Raw genomic sequence first — 14,526 nt, 5'->3', positions numbered from 1 at the left:
GGTCAATGAAATAAAAGAAATACTTTTAGATTCCTAACTTGCTGATGAACATTTTACAAAGAGGAAGAGCAGATGATAACTAACAAATAATATGCTTTCACACTAAATGTTACATGAATTCAGACACCAGACAGCACTTGTGTGAGTATCCAGAACATTCATTTAATGACTTAAGAACAGTGGAAGGTTTTGATACATACAGTCAAAAAACCATAGTCTGATCTGAATCTCTACACAGCCAATTAAAAAAGCTCCAGAGGACTTCATCACCTTCAGATCAGCTTCTCTGTCTAGAATTTGTGCCATGATATGAGCCAAGACAACAATTTATTGTCACAGAAATATTCAATGTATTCACTGCTTTACAGAGAAGTTCCATAACACCAAACTGTGGCACGAGTAAGAATCACACAGCTGTGCTGATCCAGAGAGGCAGGCAAAACCAGGACTGGTACAACAGGTGTATTCTGAGCTCCATTGGGATTGCATCTGAAATAAAGACTTTGCTTCCACTTTCTAAAGAAGGAATTGTGACTTACCGCCAGGAGAGTCTCATTGTATAGCAACAAAATATTCAAATATTAGGATTTGGTAATCAAGTGACATTCATGTACCTTGGCATTCCCAGTGCATGCACTAAATTAACACCAAAATCTTCCCACTGACACTATCCGTTATACAGAAGATCCATTCCTGTAGATTATGAATAGAATAGAGTTGGCTCTACTCTGTTCTCCTATTTTTTACAAGCTTGATGCTTGTACAACCTGGCAGCTTTTTAGCTCAATCATATAAATGTCTTAATACCCTGCATTGATCTGGAATCAACACAGTTGCCGACACATGGATAAAAAGCGTCTGGAGAATTTGTTGGTTGTTATTTCAAGCTGTTTATTATTCCTTGAGGACTCATATGAACACTCAGAACTATCATGCCTGCATTAATACTGCTCTCCTACACCTCTGGGTACAGTAACACTGTACATTAAAGATGCTTTAGAAAATTGTTTGCGAGTTGATATTGCACTGGGATTACTTTGTACGGTCTGCAGCTTTGCACTAAATAAATACTGGAAAACTGCATGCTGTGATGTAGGGAGTTTGAACTCTTCAGTCTGGCCTTTGGAACACAGTTAAGAACAAAAATAAATCATTGATATTTACCAAGTTATATTTTAAATCCTGGATTTGGCAGACCTGCAATTAAAAAAAAACTTCAAGGAACATAAGTAATGCTAGGCTTACAGGCTAGCACTGGAAAACAATCACTCACATGGTGAAGGAACATTCTGTGAGCTGTTCCTGTTGCCCATATCAAGGCAGAGATCTCCATTTTTATCCCTATAGTGCAGTACACCAAAGAACTGTGCAAAAAGCTACCACGAAGAAAGAGAGCAAAATGGATTCAAGAGAGAGCATCCAAAACCTCTTTGCTGGACTACTTCTGATCTAGAGGGAGACCATCAGCCACTATTATACAAAAAAGCTGAAGTCATACAAACATGCAACATCAGGTGAAACAGATTCTGTTGCTCTTAGGGAAAAAACAGAAGCAAGGGTGGGAACAAGAATGAATCAAAATGTCCAAATTCAGATATCTGAAGCAGCCCTAATTCCATTACTAATTCCATTACAAAAGTAAATATCATCATTATTATTGATGCTAATATTTTTAAAGCTATGTGCAGTTGAGAACAAATCAAATACCTCCCATATTTGGAATTAAAACAATATGGAACTTAAATTAACAGCTATATATTATCTGGAGGTGAACTTCTTTATTACCAGTTCTAGCTAGTATCACATAATCTAGCTAGTATCACATTTATATAACACATTATGCAAACCACACAACTACAGTCTATAAATTATGACTGTCAAAAGCCAGGAAAAGCATACAGTTGGCACTAACACTGCAGTTGTGTATTGTCAGCTCTGGTTCATGATGCAAAATGTCTTACTTTATTCATCTCAATTGTCTGAGTCTCATGTGTTTTAGTTCCTTTATAAAAAGACAGTCAAAGATATCTTTTATGATCCTTTCAAAGCAATCTGCTTCTTAGCTACTCCTGCTCCTTCTGAATGACTCTCTACTAGTTATTTCCAGTACACTTATTAGAGTTTTAAGTAATTCATTTAATAAACTTCCCACTCAGTGTAATATGCAAGTGCTCTATTTACTGCCACTGCAGTTTGCTGACTGCATCTTTGGAAGGATCCTGAATTCTTAAATTCCTATGATAATGTTCCCAGCCAAATCAGCTTGAAACTTAAAGCCAATCTCAAGAGATCAGTTTGTTGTTTGATAATCCACTCTCCCCCAAATCTGAGGGATAATTATTGTGAGCAAAGTGCATACAGACTAATCACTGGCTGGACAAGGCAAAATGCTTTAGAAAGTCAGCAAAAGACTTCATTCAAAAGTATTTGGCTCTTCTGGTTTGAGCATTTTTAAGAATAAGTAATTGAAGCTGTAAAGTTCAAAATTATTCCGTATTACCAATCCAGAATCTTTCAGTTTTTTAAGACCTCAGATTAGAGTTTTTTACTATAACCCATTATACTGATTGCTTATTATTTTCTATATCCATCCTATCTCCATATTACATTATAAATGCATGAACCCACATAGTGAGTAGAGAGATACTATATCTACATGTCTGCCTAGACTATTATTAATCATATAAAGGGGGAAATTAAAATAATTGGCCAGCTGTTATTCAAATGTCGAAGTCATTTTATCACCTAGTAAAGAATAAAGAAGCTACTATGTGGCTGTTAATATACAGTAGAAGGAAAATTACTGCTTCAGGTATGGAAAAGATTGTAATTCCAAGCCTTTGGAACGTCAGTTTGCCAATAACATTGTTGAAGAACTGAGTATTAAGGATCACATCCATCATTTCTTCCATACTTCATCTGACCAAAAAATTATTAATAAGAAAACTCAATGCCTTGAGCAATCAGATGGAGAAAAGAGCATAAAAATGACCTGGTACAACAACAGTGTTACTTGACATGATTACAGTACTTAACATTAAGCATTTGAAAGAAATCTGCAATATCAGTTAAGTTTTTGAACCAATGAAGTATCAGGTCTAGTTTCAAGTTCAGGAGGCAAAGCAAGCAACTGTCTTATAAATCATGTAAAGAGTGCAGCTTACACTAGGGGCTTACACTAGATCTCTGTCTAGTACAAGGGTCAGATCTTACTTGACTTTTACAACAGTGAGACTGCTTCCATAGAAAATTTTCTGTGACCATCAATTGACTTGCTCTGGATGTAAGCCTAGATGATGGAAAGGTTTTCCATAGAGGTGTCTGTAAAAGTGATACTATATTAGTTTTCTCTTTCTAGCCATAACTTACATTTTAAAATTTTTCAGTGTCTCTCTTTCAGAACAGATTGCCCATTTCCCACTCATGGCTGGATATTTTACACCTGTTCCATATATCACATTCATGTCTTTAAATTTCAGTATCCTCTTTGAGAGTCCACATCAAGATACAATCAAATTAGCTTCAACTATCTAAAGGACCTACTGGAGTGGATGCTGACAAAAAAAATAAAATAAAAATCAGTATTTTCAACCTCAGTACAGACATAACTATAAATACTATGCATAGAGAGGTTACTCCAGAAATCCAGAGTAGAAAGACATATCAAAAACTGAGTGAAAAAACACAAATATGAAAATGAAAAGAACTTTTTCTCCTCCCCCTCACAAAGAGAAGGTTTGTTTTGGTTTTGTTTTCACTTAGTTACAGTGCTTAAGGAACTAAAGTCGCAACAGGACTAGCAGTAAACTAATTGGCAAAATACTGGAAACCCAAAATGTGTTCTCCAAAAACTGTGAGCAAAAAAACACACTGCAAATTGACTCTTAAGTTGCATGTGTATCCACATAGGTAGCAACACCAAAAAGTACCTGAAGTGCTGTTCCCTAACCCCCAGCCAATTATTTGTAGAGGCTGAAATTAAACATGAAGCAATCCATTAAAGGAGAACAAATTAACTTGTTTTTCTTAAATAGTCTGATGTAGCACAGCCCTTTTGCACTCCCATAATTTCTTCATAACTTTTCTGCAACAAAAAAAATCCTTCCATAGCTTTGCAGACATGTTGAGAATGGAGAGGGGTGACCCTGCTGTTCACAGCTCTCACACATAAATCTGGGATGACAGACAGTTAGCCAGAACTCCCACTCTTCTGCTGATTCCTCCTCAAAATCTCCCATTTGTTTTTTGTTAATACTCCTATACCCTTCACAGTCGTTCAGAATTGTGCATCTTTAATTTCAACTGCAACCTCCTAATGTTCGAGACCATGCCTTATCTATGTTTGTAAAGCACAGCATAAATTAACAGGATTATGCACTTATTGCTAATAATAATAATTAATATTTACCCAGCAGAAGAGAAGTTCAGATACAACATTCAATTTTGAAAGGCCCTGCTGTTTTACTAGAATCCCAATGGGCTGACACAGGGCAAATATCCAAGAAAACTATTTCAAGATCTTAACATACTTGGTCAACATGAAAACCCACTCATAACTTTGGGAATGATGGTTATCCCCCACAAGATACAGAAATATGTATGCAGGACTGTGGTGGGCTGATCATGGCAAGCTGCCAGACACCCACCCAGCCACTCTTTCACTTGCCTTCCCCAAGAAATGGAAGAGAAAATAAGATGAAAAAGCTCATGGACTGATATAAAGACAGGAAGGACACTGCCTGCAAAACAGACTTGACTTGGGGAAAAGTGATTTAATATATTGGCAATTAAAATAGATTTAGATAGTGAGAAACAGACAAATTAAAGCAACACCTTCTCCACCCTCATCTTTTTTCCAGTCACAAACTCACACCCTTCTTCATACAAGCAAGTTAGTTCATATAAGCAAGTTTGTGTGTTTTTACTTTTCCCCTTCATAACCTCTAACATCATACAAGTGGATATTCAAACACCTGATCTTGGTGACTGAGGGAAACATTTTAAAACTAAGTTAATACAATGAACTAACAGCTCCTCTATTTTCTTCCTAAAAGCTAATCATACTGCTATTAAGAGTGTAGGATAATTTCTAGTATAAAGGGATGTTGTAAGAACATAAAGTCAGATTACACTGTTTAGTTAGTGACTTTATTTCTGGTCTCCGTAGACACAAAAAAAATGTAATATAATTCTCCACTGTGGAGAAAGATGTCCTTGCAGACAAAGGTACTCCATAGCAAAAACATGTTAATTGCAAAAATATTGTACAGCTCTTTTCTAATTGGTCATCCACTACCCTTGGCTGAGATCCATTTCTCAGGAGCTAAAAACTGGAGGCAGAGTTACAAGAAAACCTTGGGTTTATCCTTTCACAACCTTGGAAGAAAGACACAGCAAGAAAATAAGGGTTTTTTCCCCATTTTGTCAGAAAATGCTTTTACATTGTTAGAATGGCTGAAAAATACTACTGGAATTAAGATATGAGCCTAAAGTGAAAGCTTCAGTGAGTGAAATCAAGCAACTGAAACACACTACACTTGCATGTTGCATGTAAAATGCATCTATACAATGATACTTGGGTATTGGACTGCTTGCTTTTTTGAGAGACAGACTGAAAATTTGTGGAGGGACAGAAGGAGATATCCATCCATATTTATGCAAGACCTATGAAAGATGTGATATAGAGGGCTCCTTGATTCTCCCATAGCTTACTTGGCTGTCATGGAGCTTTTATTCTTATCTTTATCGCAGACATTAAGAGTGACCTAAATGCAGAAAAAGAACCAATTCAGGGAAGCAGCAGAAGGCAAGATATTAGGGTCAAGTCCCCAGCATAGCTCCAGAGATTTTGCTGACTTTGTTGGGGAACTCTTTCAGTTGAGCCCAAGAAGGAAATCCATACTTGGGAGTAAATATCTGTACTCTCTGTAATTTCAAGTTTGCAGATATTACATTTTTTGGTGTGTCTGCATAGACCAGAAATAAAGTCACTAACTAAACAGTGTAATCTGACTTTGTGTTCTTATAACATCCTTATTTGAGGACATTGAAGGCATTATGATAAATACTGTTGGTACAACAAACTTTGCAGAAAAATAAATAAAAAGAAGCCAGACTGACAACATAGATCTTCTTTGTCCTTCTCTAATTTTTCCTTCCATTCAAAACATCAAAGAAAGCAAACAGAACCAAAACCAAATCCACAAACAAAGCAATTGCAGCTCTAATATTTTGGTCTGTAGTCTCAGTCTGGTCTGTTCCTTTCTTGGAAAGAAGGAATTGCAATAACTTGCACAGACATATTAAGGATTCCTTTTTATTTGTCTTTAGATATAAACCTTAAGGACTCAAATATGTTCAGGGTTTCCTCCACAACCACAGAAAGGTGAAGTTCTTTTAATATATGAAAGTGGGATTCATAGTCAAATCCATAACTTCTCAACAGCACCAAATACCATGAGATTGATTATTGTGCCACAGCAATCTCTGAGATGCAGGATATACCATACTTTTAATTTTACCTATTGGTACTACTGCACAAAGCTTCCCAGGCTTTGAGAGTAGGGTGTTTACAACAGCCCTTGGTAAAAAGGGAAGAAATGCTGCGTTGCTGCATGAATGATCACAGCTGTTAGAAGGAATTTTCTGTTTAAGGAGGAAATAGGCATGATACACAGATGGACAGACTGTAGAGGGAGAAAATCTGAATCTGCTCTGCAGAGATTCCACAAACCAAATAACATTGCACAGAAGAGGAGACATACATTCAGATCAACCACCCTTTTTTCAAAGAGCCTTTAAACTGGAGAAAAATCTTCTCAAAGTTAAAGTATAGTGATTGGTGTGAAAGATTCTTCACAGCCTCACAGGGAAAGGAAAGACAAATATGAGAGAAGGGATTTTGAGCTGTGCTGTCTCAGTCTCACTAATACCCCACGCTGCCAGAAGCAGTAAATCCATGAACTAATGACTTCAGCATATCCTGTAGCAGCTTCCCAAAGCTGAAGTTTCAGACATGGTGGTACCTGCATGAGCTAGAAGAAAGCCACTTTGGGTTTACCTATTTATGCTGCAATCGGGCCTCTATTTGTAGGTTCATTGTACTACAACTAAACCAAAATAACTCCATACCTAATAATAACAGTGAAGACTGACATACTCCACATAGATCAGTGAAGGGAGTATCATCCTCTAATACATTATGAATACTTTTTCTTATTTGTATTGGAGTGAGTTTTGTGGGTATTTTTGCCTTATAATCCTCTTCCCAATAGATCTGGAGCTACCAGAAAAGGATCACTGGCAAGTTTCTTTACATTTAAGTACACATATGTAGAAACAAGGAATGCATTTATTAAGAACATATGTAAAAAGTGCTTGCCAAATCCCCTACATGATTAAAAGGCAATATTCATGAAGAAATGTGTCATGCATTTGTTTATATTAATGTTAACATCTTGATAACTAATGATAAATGCATGATAATTTATTCTAAGTGAAATGAAGTGTGCCATAAAGACAGACTATGCAATGAAAGCTTCTGCTCACACAGGTTTAGAGCATGTGAATTAATAACCATGAATCTTGACTGCATGAGCGACGTGTTAAGGCAGATTGGGATGGGAGAACAAAGTATCAGAGGGTTACCTAAAATGCTGTGCAAGCCCTGAAGTCTGCCAAGCTACCATTCCCAGAGTTTCAAGGCCAACACTTGCAAACCATATAATTATTTCTCCCTCTCTTAACAAATGTGCTTTCCAATTTACTATGACACGCTTTTTAAAAGCTGTACACATTCAAGGTTTTGCACAGTGCATAAGGTCAGTCCTCTCTTCTTGCAAATGGTGATGAGGACTCCATGAGAGGGTGAGAGGCCATGACTACCTGTGTTCCTTAGCTCAGAGAGTCATGAATTAAAACATACACTCTTGCTCACCTTTGGCTTCATCTCTTCAGTGCTGTTATTTGTATTCTGGACATATACATCATCACCAAGACATGGACATCACTGTGCACACATATAGTTATTGTCTGTGTGTCTTACATCATACTCTAGGTATGGCTCAACACCTTCTTCTTCAGGCTCTTTTTGTTGTATTAAAAAAAAAGGGAAGGTGTCTTAAGCTGTGATGTTTGGGCTGTCTCACAGATTCATGCACAAGCATCAAAAGGTAACTAGAAAATTTCCATCATTCGCAGCAAAATTCCACAATATCTTCACTCCCCCATCAGAATCCTCCCAGTGCAGCAGACTTAACAGATATGGAAAACCGAACCCATTACTACTGACAATAAACTCCACAACAATTCTTTCCACAGATAATCATACATGGAGAGATGATGCCATCTCTCCTTATGCTTAGTAGCCCCCAGTTGCCTCTGGCGTTGTTCAACAGAAGGATGTCAGGATACCTCTTGTCTCTACAATTCTTCTTCCTATAATAAGGATTTGTGAAACACTGGAAAGCAAACACAAGACTGGAGTTATTTCCTTTCCCTAAAAAAGATAAAAATGGGCAAATCCATGTCAGGGAAATTAAAGTTTAAATTTGGAATGAAGTGAGGCTAACACAGCTGTCATGAAGCAAGCTGCATCTATCAAAGTCATTTTTTAAATCAAAAATAACTTTCACACCCTTCTTCCTTCTTTCCTTTTCCTTCACTGTATCTTAACCCAGAGAAAATTGCACAGAGCAAAATGACAGGGTACAAAACAGCACAAAACACAGCAGGAAAAGTTAAATGCAGATTTTCATTAAACAAAATATATAGATTTTATATGGCTCTTTTCCCTCTTGCATACTCCTTTCAGTGTACAGTCAGAATATATTTTCTCATGAGCTTTGTGAGCACAATGTTCTTCTGAGAGACAGGTCTTGTCATTAATACTGCACTTGTTTTGGAGAGACTGGGTAGTATCAAATTCTGCAGCAATTCTGTCATGCTTTGCTCTATACAAAGTGAAGACTAAGTTCTGCAGAAGGTCAATAGTAATCAGCGGCACTCAGGTCACCATTTTTGCCATGGACGGTCTCTGACAGTCATCCTTAGTCTTTTGATCACAGAATCATTAGATTGGAAAAGATTTTTAGATCAGAGAGTCCAACTGTAAAGCTAACACTGCCAATTCCACCAATAAACCATGTCCCTAAGGGCCATGTCTGCATGTCTTTTAAATCCCTCCAGGGATGGTGACTCCACCACTTTCCTGAGCAGCCTGTTCCAGGGCTTGACAACCCTTTTGGTGAAGAAATTTTTCCCAATATCCAATCTAAACCGCGTGTGGAGCAACTTGAGGCTGTTTCCTCTTGTCCTGTTGTTCCTGTAATGTCCTTTATCTCATTATGTTACATTTGAAATTTACTACCCAGTTGAATCAAGGTCTGTCATTTGCAAAGATGAGTCCTGCTCCCACTAGAGTCAATGAAAGCAGAAGTAGATCTGCACAGCCAGAGGCTTTCAGAGCCGAGGACAGTCTGATTTTCTTCCGCCCTGCTCCTTTCCCCTCTACATTAAACAGTCAAAATCCATGTCTGAATGAGAAAGATCATCACCTACCATTCTTCAGAGATTATATCACAGACTCATATATTTACTCCTCCCACTTGGCCATGTTTTAGTGAAGATTCAGCAGGAGAGACCTCCCTTAACAACCAAACTTACAAAATTCTTAGCAAAGAATTCACTCTTTGTGTAATTAATTCCTTGACCGCTACCAAAGGATACTCTGAGTGAAAACATCCTCCCAGACTGTAACGATTATGCTGATCTAGTGAAGAGAAAAGATGTGCTGTGTATTAATCAAAGTCCTGAGCTCAATTTCTCATTGTTCTTGGATGAAGTGATCAATACAGCAACACTCACTTGCCACAAGTACAGGACTCTACTAGGATGTTACATTTATCTTGTGCTTGTAAATGAAATGCAGTTAATGAAGGTTCATCATGTAAGAAAGCTAGAAGGAGTATTTTAGGAGGAGAAAAAATTCATTGTTAGAAGGTACAAAGTAGACAGCCAAACTAGCCCTTCACCTCCACTGTCTATACAGTATCACTTACTTTAAATACCACAACAGATTAATAATATGTCTTTGGGGAACATTTGTTCTTTAACTCCTCATGAGCATTGGGACACCATTTCTATAAACAAAAGGCATATACTCCCTTTCTCCTGTCTACCATAACTTGTAATCTCAAAATTCCAGAGTCATTACTGTGCTACCTGATAGGAGCACAAAGTATGATGTACCCATCAGGACCTAATTACAGTATTAATCATGTAGGTAATGAGTGATGACCTCCTGTGTTGGCATTCTGGGATAGTAAAGTATTACTGCTGTATGCCATCCTCTCTCTGGCCAGCCTTATGCAGCCAGCTGGCTGCACTAAGCAGTTCAAATCTCAAATTATTAAGAATATGCTGCTAACAAACCCTTGTGACTTATCATATACACAGAGATAAGGTGGAACAGTGAATAGAAGACAAAACAAAAAGACAATGGCTAACTGGCAAAAGCAGTACTAATTCTAAAGCATCATGCCTGGTTTGGCTTGGAGTGTTTTTCTCCTCCAAAAATTAATTTCAAATTCTAGAATCCCAGCATGGCTTTAGAATACTGTTTTCTGGGTTGTTTTAAGTTACCTCACAGATTTTTTGCTCCAAAGGGCTTTAGTCAAGACTTAGTTTCCAACAGGCTGTTTTCAGAAAAGCCAGTCACATACTGACTTGAAGCCTGTTGTCAAAAGGACAGATAGGCAACCACAGACAAGAGGGACTCAGTAATGGTCTCAGGGCAATCTATGTGTGCTGTTACAGACAGAATTCAGAGAAGACAGGGAAAAATACCCAAAACTTGTAAAACTAGTTTCACTCTGTGAAAAAAAAAAAATGGACACCAAAATTTTCTTCTGCGTAAACCAATCACAAAGTAGTTGGATCAAGTGTAAATTGTCAACTGCTAGTTTCAGTCCATGTGAAAATGGGACTTTATTCTGAAATCACTTTCTAGGTATTTCAAAACATAAGAGGCCAATGGAAGCTACTGCAGAATTCACTATTTCCCTACTTGGGACTATGTCATTAGAATACACACTGCATTGTAAAAGGAGCTTACATACACATGGAAACTCTCATATTTCTAGAGCCTTTGAAAACTATCCCTAGTTCACATGAAGGTATATTACATCATTTAACCACATAAACCAAAGCAAATTCAATGTGGCTAAGTAAAAACAATTTAAGCAGGGATTTATACCCCTCTGCCTATGTGTGCCTTGCATGACTGGTCCTTGCTTTCAGGTTCAGTCTAACAGTGTCTTTCAGCAAACCCTTGCCAGCCCTCTCCAGCTCACAGGAATGGGAAGGGCAGAATTTCCATCACTGCAGAGACCCTGCTTTGTCTGTTCTCTCTCTCAGCCACCTTTCAGTCTCTGAAAGATACATGACTACTTTATCTTCATCCTGCTTGTCACACAAATGGATCCCTTCATAACATAGACAAGAAGGATTTACAATACTCTACAACTTACTGTGTAGGTTAATAGCTCATTTTGCCTCCCACTGTACATATGACGCCCATTAGTACTAATAACTCATAAGAAATAGATAAATGCCTTCCAAAAAAATCTGAATGAGTTATTATCTTCAAAAGCTTCCTTTGTTAGCAGTAAATCTCTATGTATTTTTTCCTCATAGACTGCATAAAGATCAATAATTATTATACTGTAACCTGCAGGAAATAAGAATTACACAACCAGTCTTGTAAATATAGCCATTAACAAACTAATTAAAGGAGCCATTAATAAATCCATCTGATTGATTTCCATTTTTCTAAAGAATAAGGAAATCACACAAAAGAACAATCTGCTTTGAACATGGTGTGTGCTTGCAGGGCAGATGAGTAGGAAAAAATTCCTTTACAATTGTGTCCAATGTATTTCAATTCTTTCCCATTTATGCACACAAAATGCTCATTAGCCACTGCATTGGCTGAACAGAACGAAACAACAAAAGCTGAAGTCATCTGGCTTTCCCTTCTATGCACCTGATCTATTGGGTTTGAGTGGCAGGGTTTTGAGAGTGGGGAGGCTACAGGAGTGAATTCTGTGATAACCTGCTAGAACCTCTATCTGTCTGATAGAGCCAATGCCAGCTGGCTCCAAGATGGACCTGCTGCTGGCTAAAATCAAGCCCATCAGTGATGGTGGTAGTGTCTCTGTGATAGCATATTAAAGAAGGGAAAGAAACCTGCAAGGGCAACTTCAGCTGGAGCAGAGATTCCCCTGTAGCCCATGGTGAAGACCATGGTGAGAAAGGCTGTCCCCCTCAGCACATAGCACACATCCACATGCAGCCCATGGCAGACCCCACACCAGAGCAGATGGAGGCCCAAAGCAGGCTGTGCCTTGTGGGAAGCCTGGACTAGGGCAGGCTCCTGGCAGGAACCTGTGGACCTATGGAGAGAGGAGCCCGCAATGGAACGAGTTTGATAGCAGGACTTGTGACCATGTAGGGGACCCACACCAGAGTAGTCTGCTTCTGAAGGACTGTAGCACCCTCTGGAAAAGACCCATGATGGAGCTGTTTGTGAAGAACTAAGAAGCCCATGGGAAGAACACACAATGGAGAAGTTTGTGGAGAACTATCTCCCATGGGAGGGTTCTCACACTGGAGCAGGGCGAGAGTGTGAGGAGTCATTCCCCAGAGGAAGGAGTAACAAAGACTGTGTGATGAACTGACCACAATCCCCATTTCCCTTCCCCTTGCATCACTTAGAGGCAGGAGGTAGAGAAAATCAGGAGCAGAGGTGAGCCTGGGAAGAAGGGAGGGGTGGGGAAAAGGTGTTTTTAAGAGGTAGGGTTTATTTTCTCATTATCCTACTCTGCTTTGATTGGTAATAAACTAATTTCTCCAAGTTGATCCTGCTTTGCCCCTGAGAGTTAACTGCTGCATGATCTCTCCCTGTCCTGTCATGACCCCAGAGCTTTTCATTACATTTTTCTCTCCATCCCTGAGGATGGAAGTGACACAGCATCTTTGGTGGGCACCTGGCATCCAGCCAGGGTCAACCCATCACACCTGAGCAGAAGCACTGACATTGACTGGATGTTCTTACAACTCCAAATGACTAGGATGAATTGGCTCTCCAGGATCAGGAGTCAGATTCTGAACTGGTATAGACTGACACAGAGTGATGTATTTATTTCATCAGTTAACTCTAAAGGTGAGAAATGATCACACTAAATCTCTCAAAGCTCAGTTTTGTATTGCATCTTTATGCCAGAAAGTCCTCAAAGACATTTTTCAAGTCTTCTTTGAGGAAGAATAATCTCCTTGGACTCAATCTAGAATTTACTGAAGTCATTGGTTTAGTATCGTTGGATCAAACTTTCCTAAGTATCTTTTGATGACATCTCAAGAGTGCATTTAGGAAATAATTACATGAGAATGTGTTCAGTTATGGTAGACTTTGCAAATTTTCCTTCCTTAGAATGTGTTTTGGACAAAGTAATTCTTCAATTTTCTGTGAGCAGTGGAACTTAACTTTTTGTTAAATAAGCAATAAGCAGGTCTTGTAATCAGGGAAAATGAATTTTCTTATTATAAGTTACCTGTATTTTAAACTGCTCATTACCTGTTATAGGTAGCTAATTCATATACTGGCATATTTATGGATTTTTTTTTATATTTATCTGAGAGGCTTATGAGTGATAAATAATATCACCTGAACAAAACTATTTCCCCCTAAACAGGAATTTCAAAGTCTTTTTTTTTTTTTTTTGATACATGAGAAAGGTGAAAACATAAAATAAGGATTTCAAATGCAAAGTTTTCCTAAGATAAGTTTTAAAGTGGGAAACAAAGCAGATACCAGCTTTAAAGAAAAGACCCTAGAAATGCTTACCATGGTAGGAAAGAAAATCAAGGAATACACATGTATCAAATCTATGTGCCGTGAAAGCAGAAGTGACTCTAATTAGAAAGTTTCTCCTCCTGTTAAAATCAAAGGGGATAAATTCTGTTTCCTGTTAAAGCAAAGTAAATCCATAGCAATTCCCCAGAAAGTGTTCTACCTTTACATCAAGGTAATGAGTAGCTGAATTTAATCAGGATTCTTAAAAATCAGATGAAAATTAAATTCCACAAAAGCTACCTACACACAGAGAACATCCCATTTTATAAAAGGCTCATCATGTTTTAATCAGCAGAGGATGGTGACATGGCCTAAAACACAATTCATATGTTGTTAATAAAACTTTAGAAGAGTCTGGTTCATTAAATGCTCACAGAATGCCCTGGTGCACTGAAGAGGTAAAAACAGACTGTGACACAGATAGGAACATTAAACCTGGACAGCATTCAACTTTTGGAAAGCGTAGGCAGAATTTATTTTTTAAGGTTTCTGTCCTTTTGTCCCCTCATTTGCATTACAGTCTGAAGAATAAATGCTAGAGAGTTTGTCTTTTACCCATGTGTAAGTGGCCTATAACTTCATAACTTCACTGTAAACCTGGAATGTTTTGTCCT

The 14,526-nt window shown here is 38.0% G+C and overlaps 1 protein-coding gene across 1 annotated transcript in view; it reads right to left on the bottom strand.

Annotated features, from left to right (window-relative positions):
• LOC128975706 (transmembrane protein 132D-like) overlaps positions 1–14,526 on the bottom strand; it is a 259,696-nt gene that overhangs the window by 221,899 nt on the left and 23,271 nt on the right. The window lies entirely within an intron of this gene.

The sequence above is a fragment of the Indicator indicator genome, chromosome 26 (genome assembly GCF_027791375.1).
Source record: "Indicator indicator isolate 239-I01 chromosome 26, UM_Iind_1.1, whole genome shotgun sequence".
Taxonomy (NCBI): Eukaryota; Metazoa; Chordata; class Aves; order Piciformes; family Indicatoridae; genus Indicator; species Indicator indicator.
The sequence above is the reverse complement of the archived record's forward strand: the minus strand, read 5'-3'. Positions and strand labels throughout refer to the sequence as shown.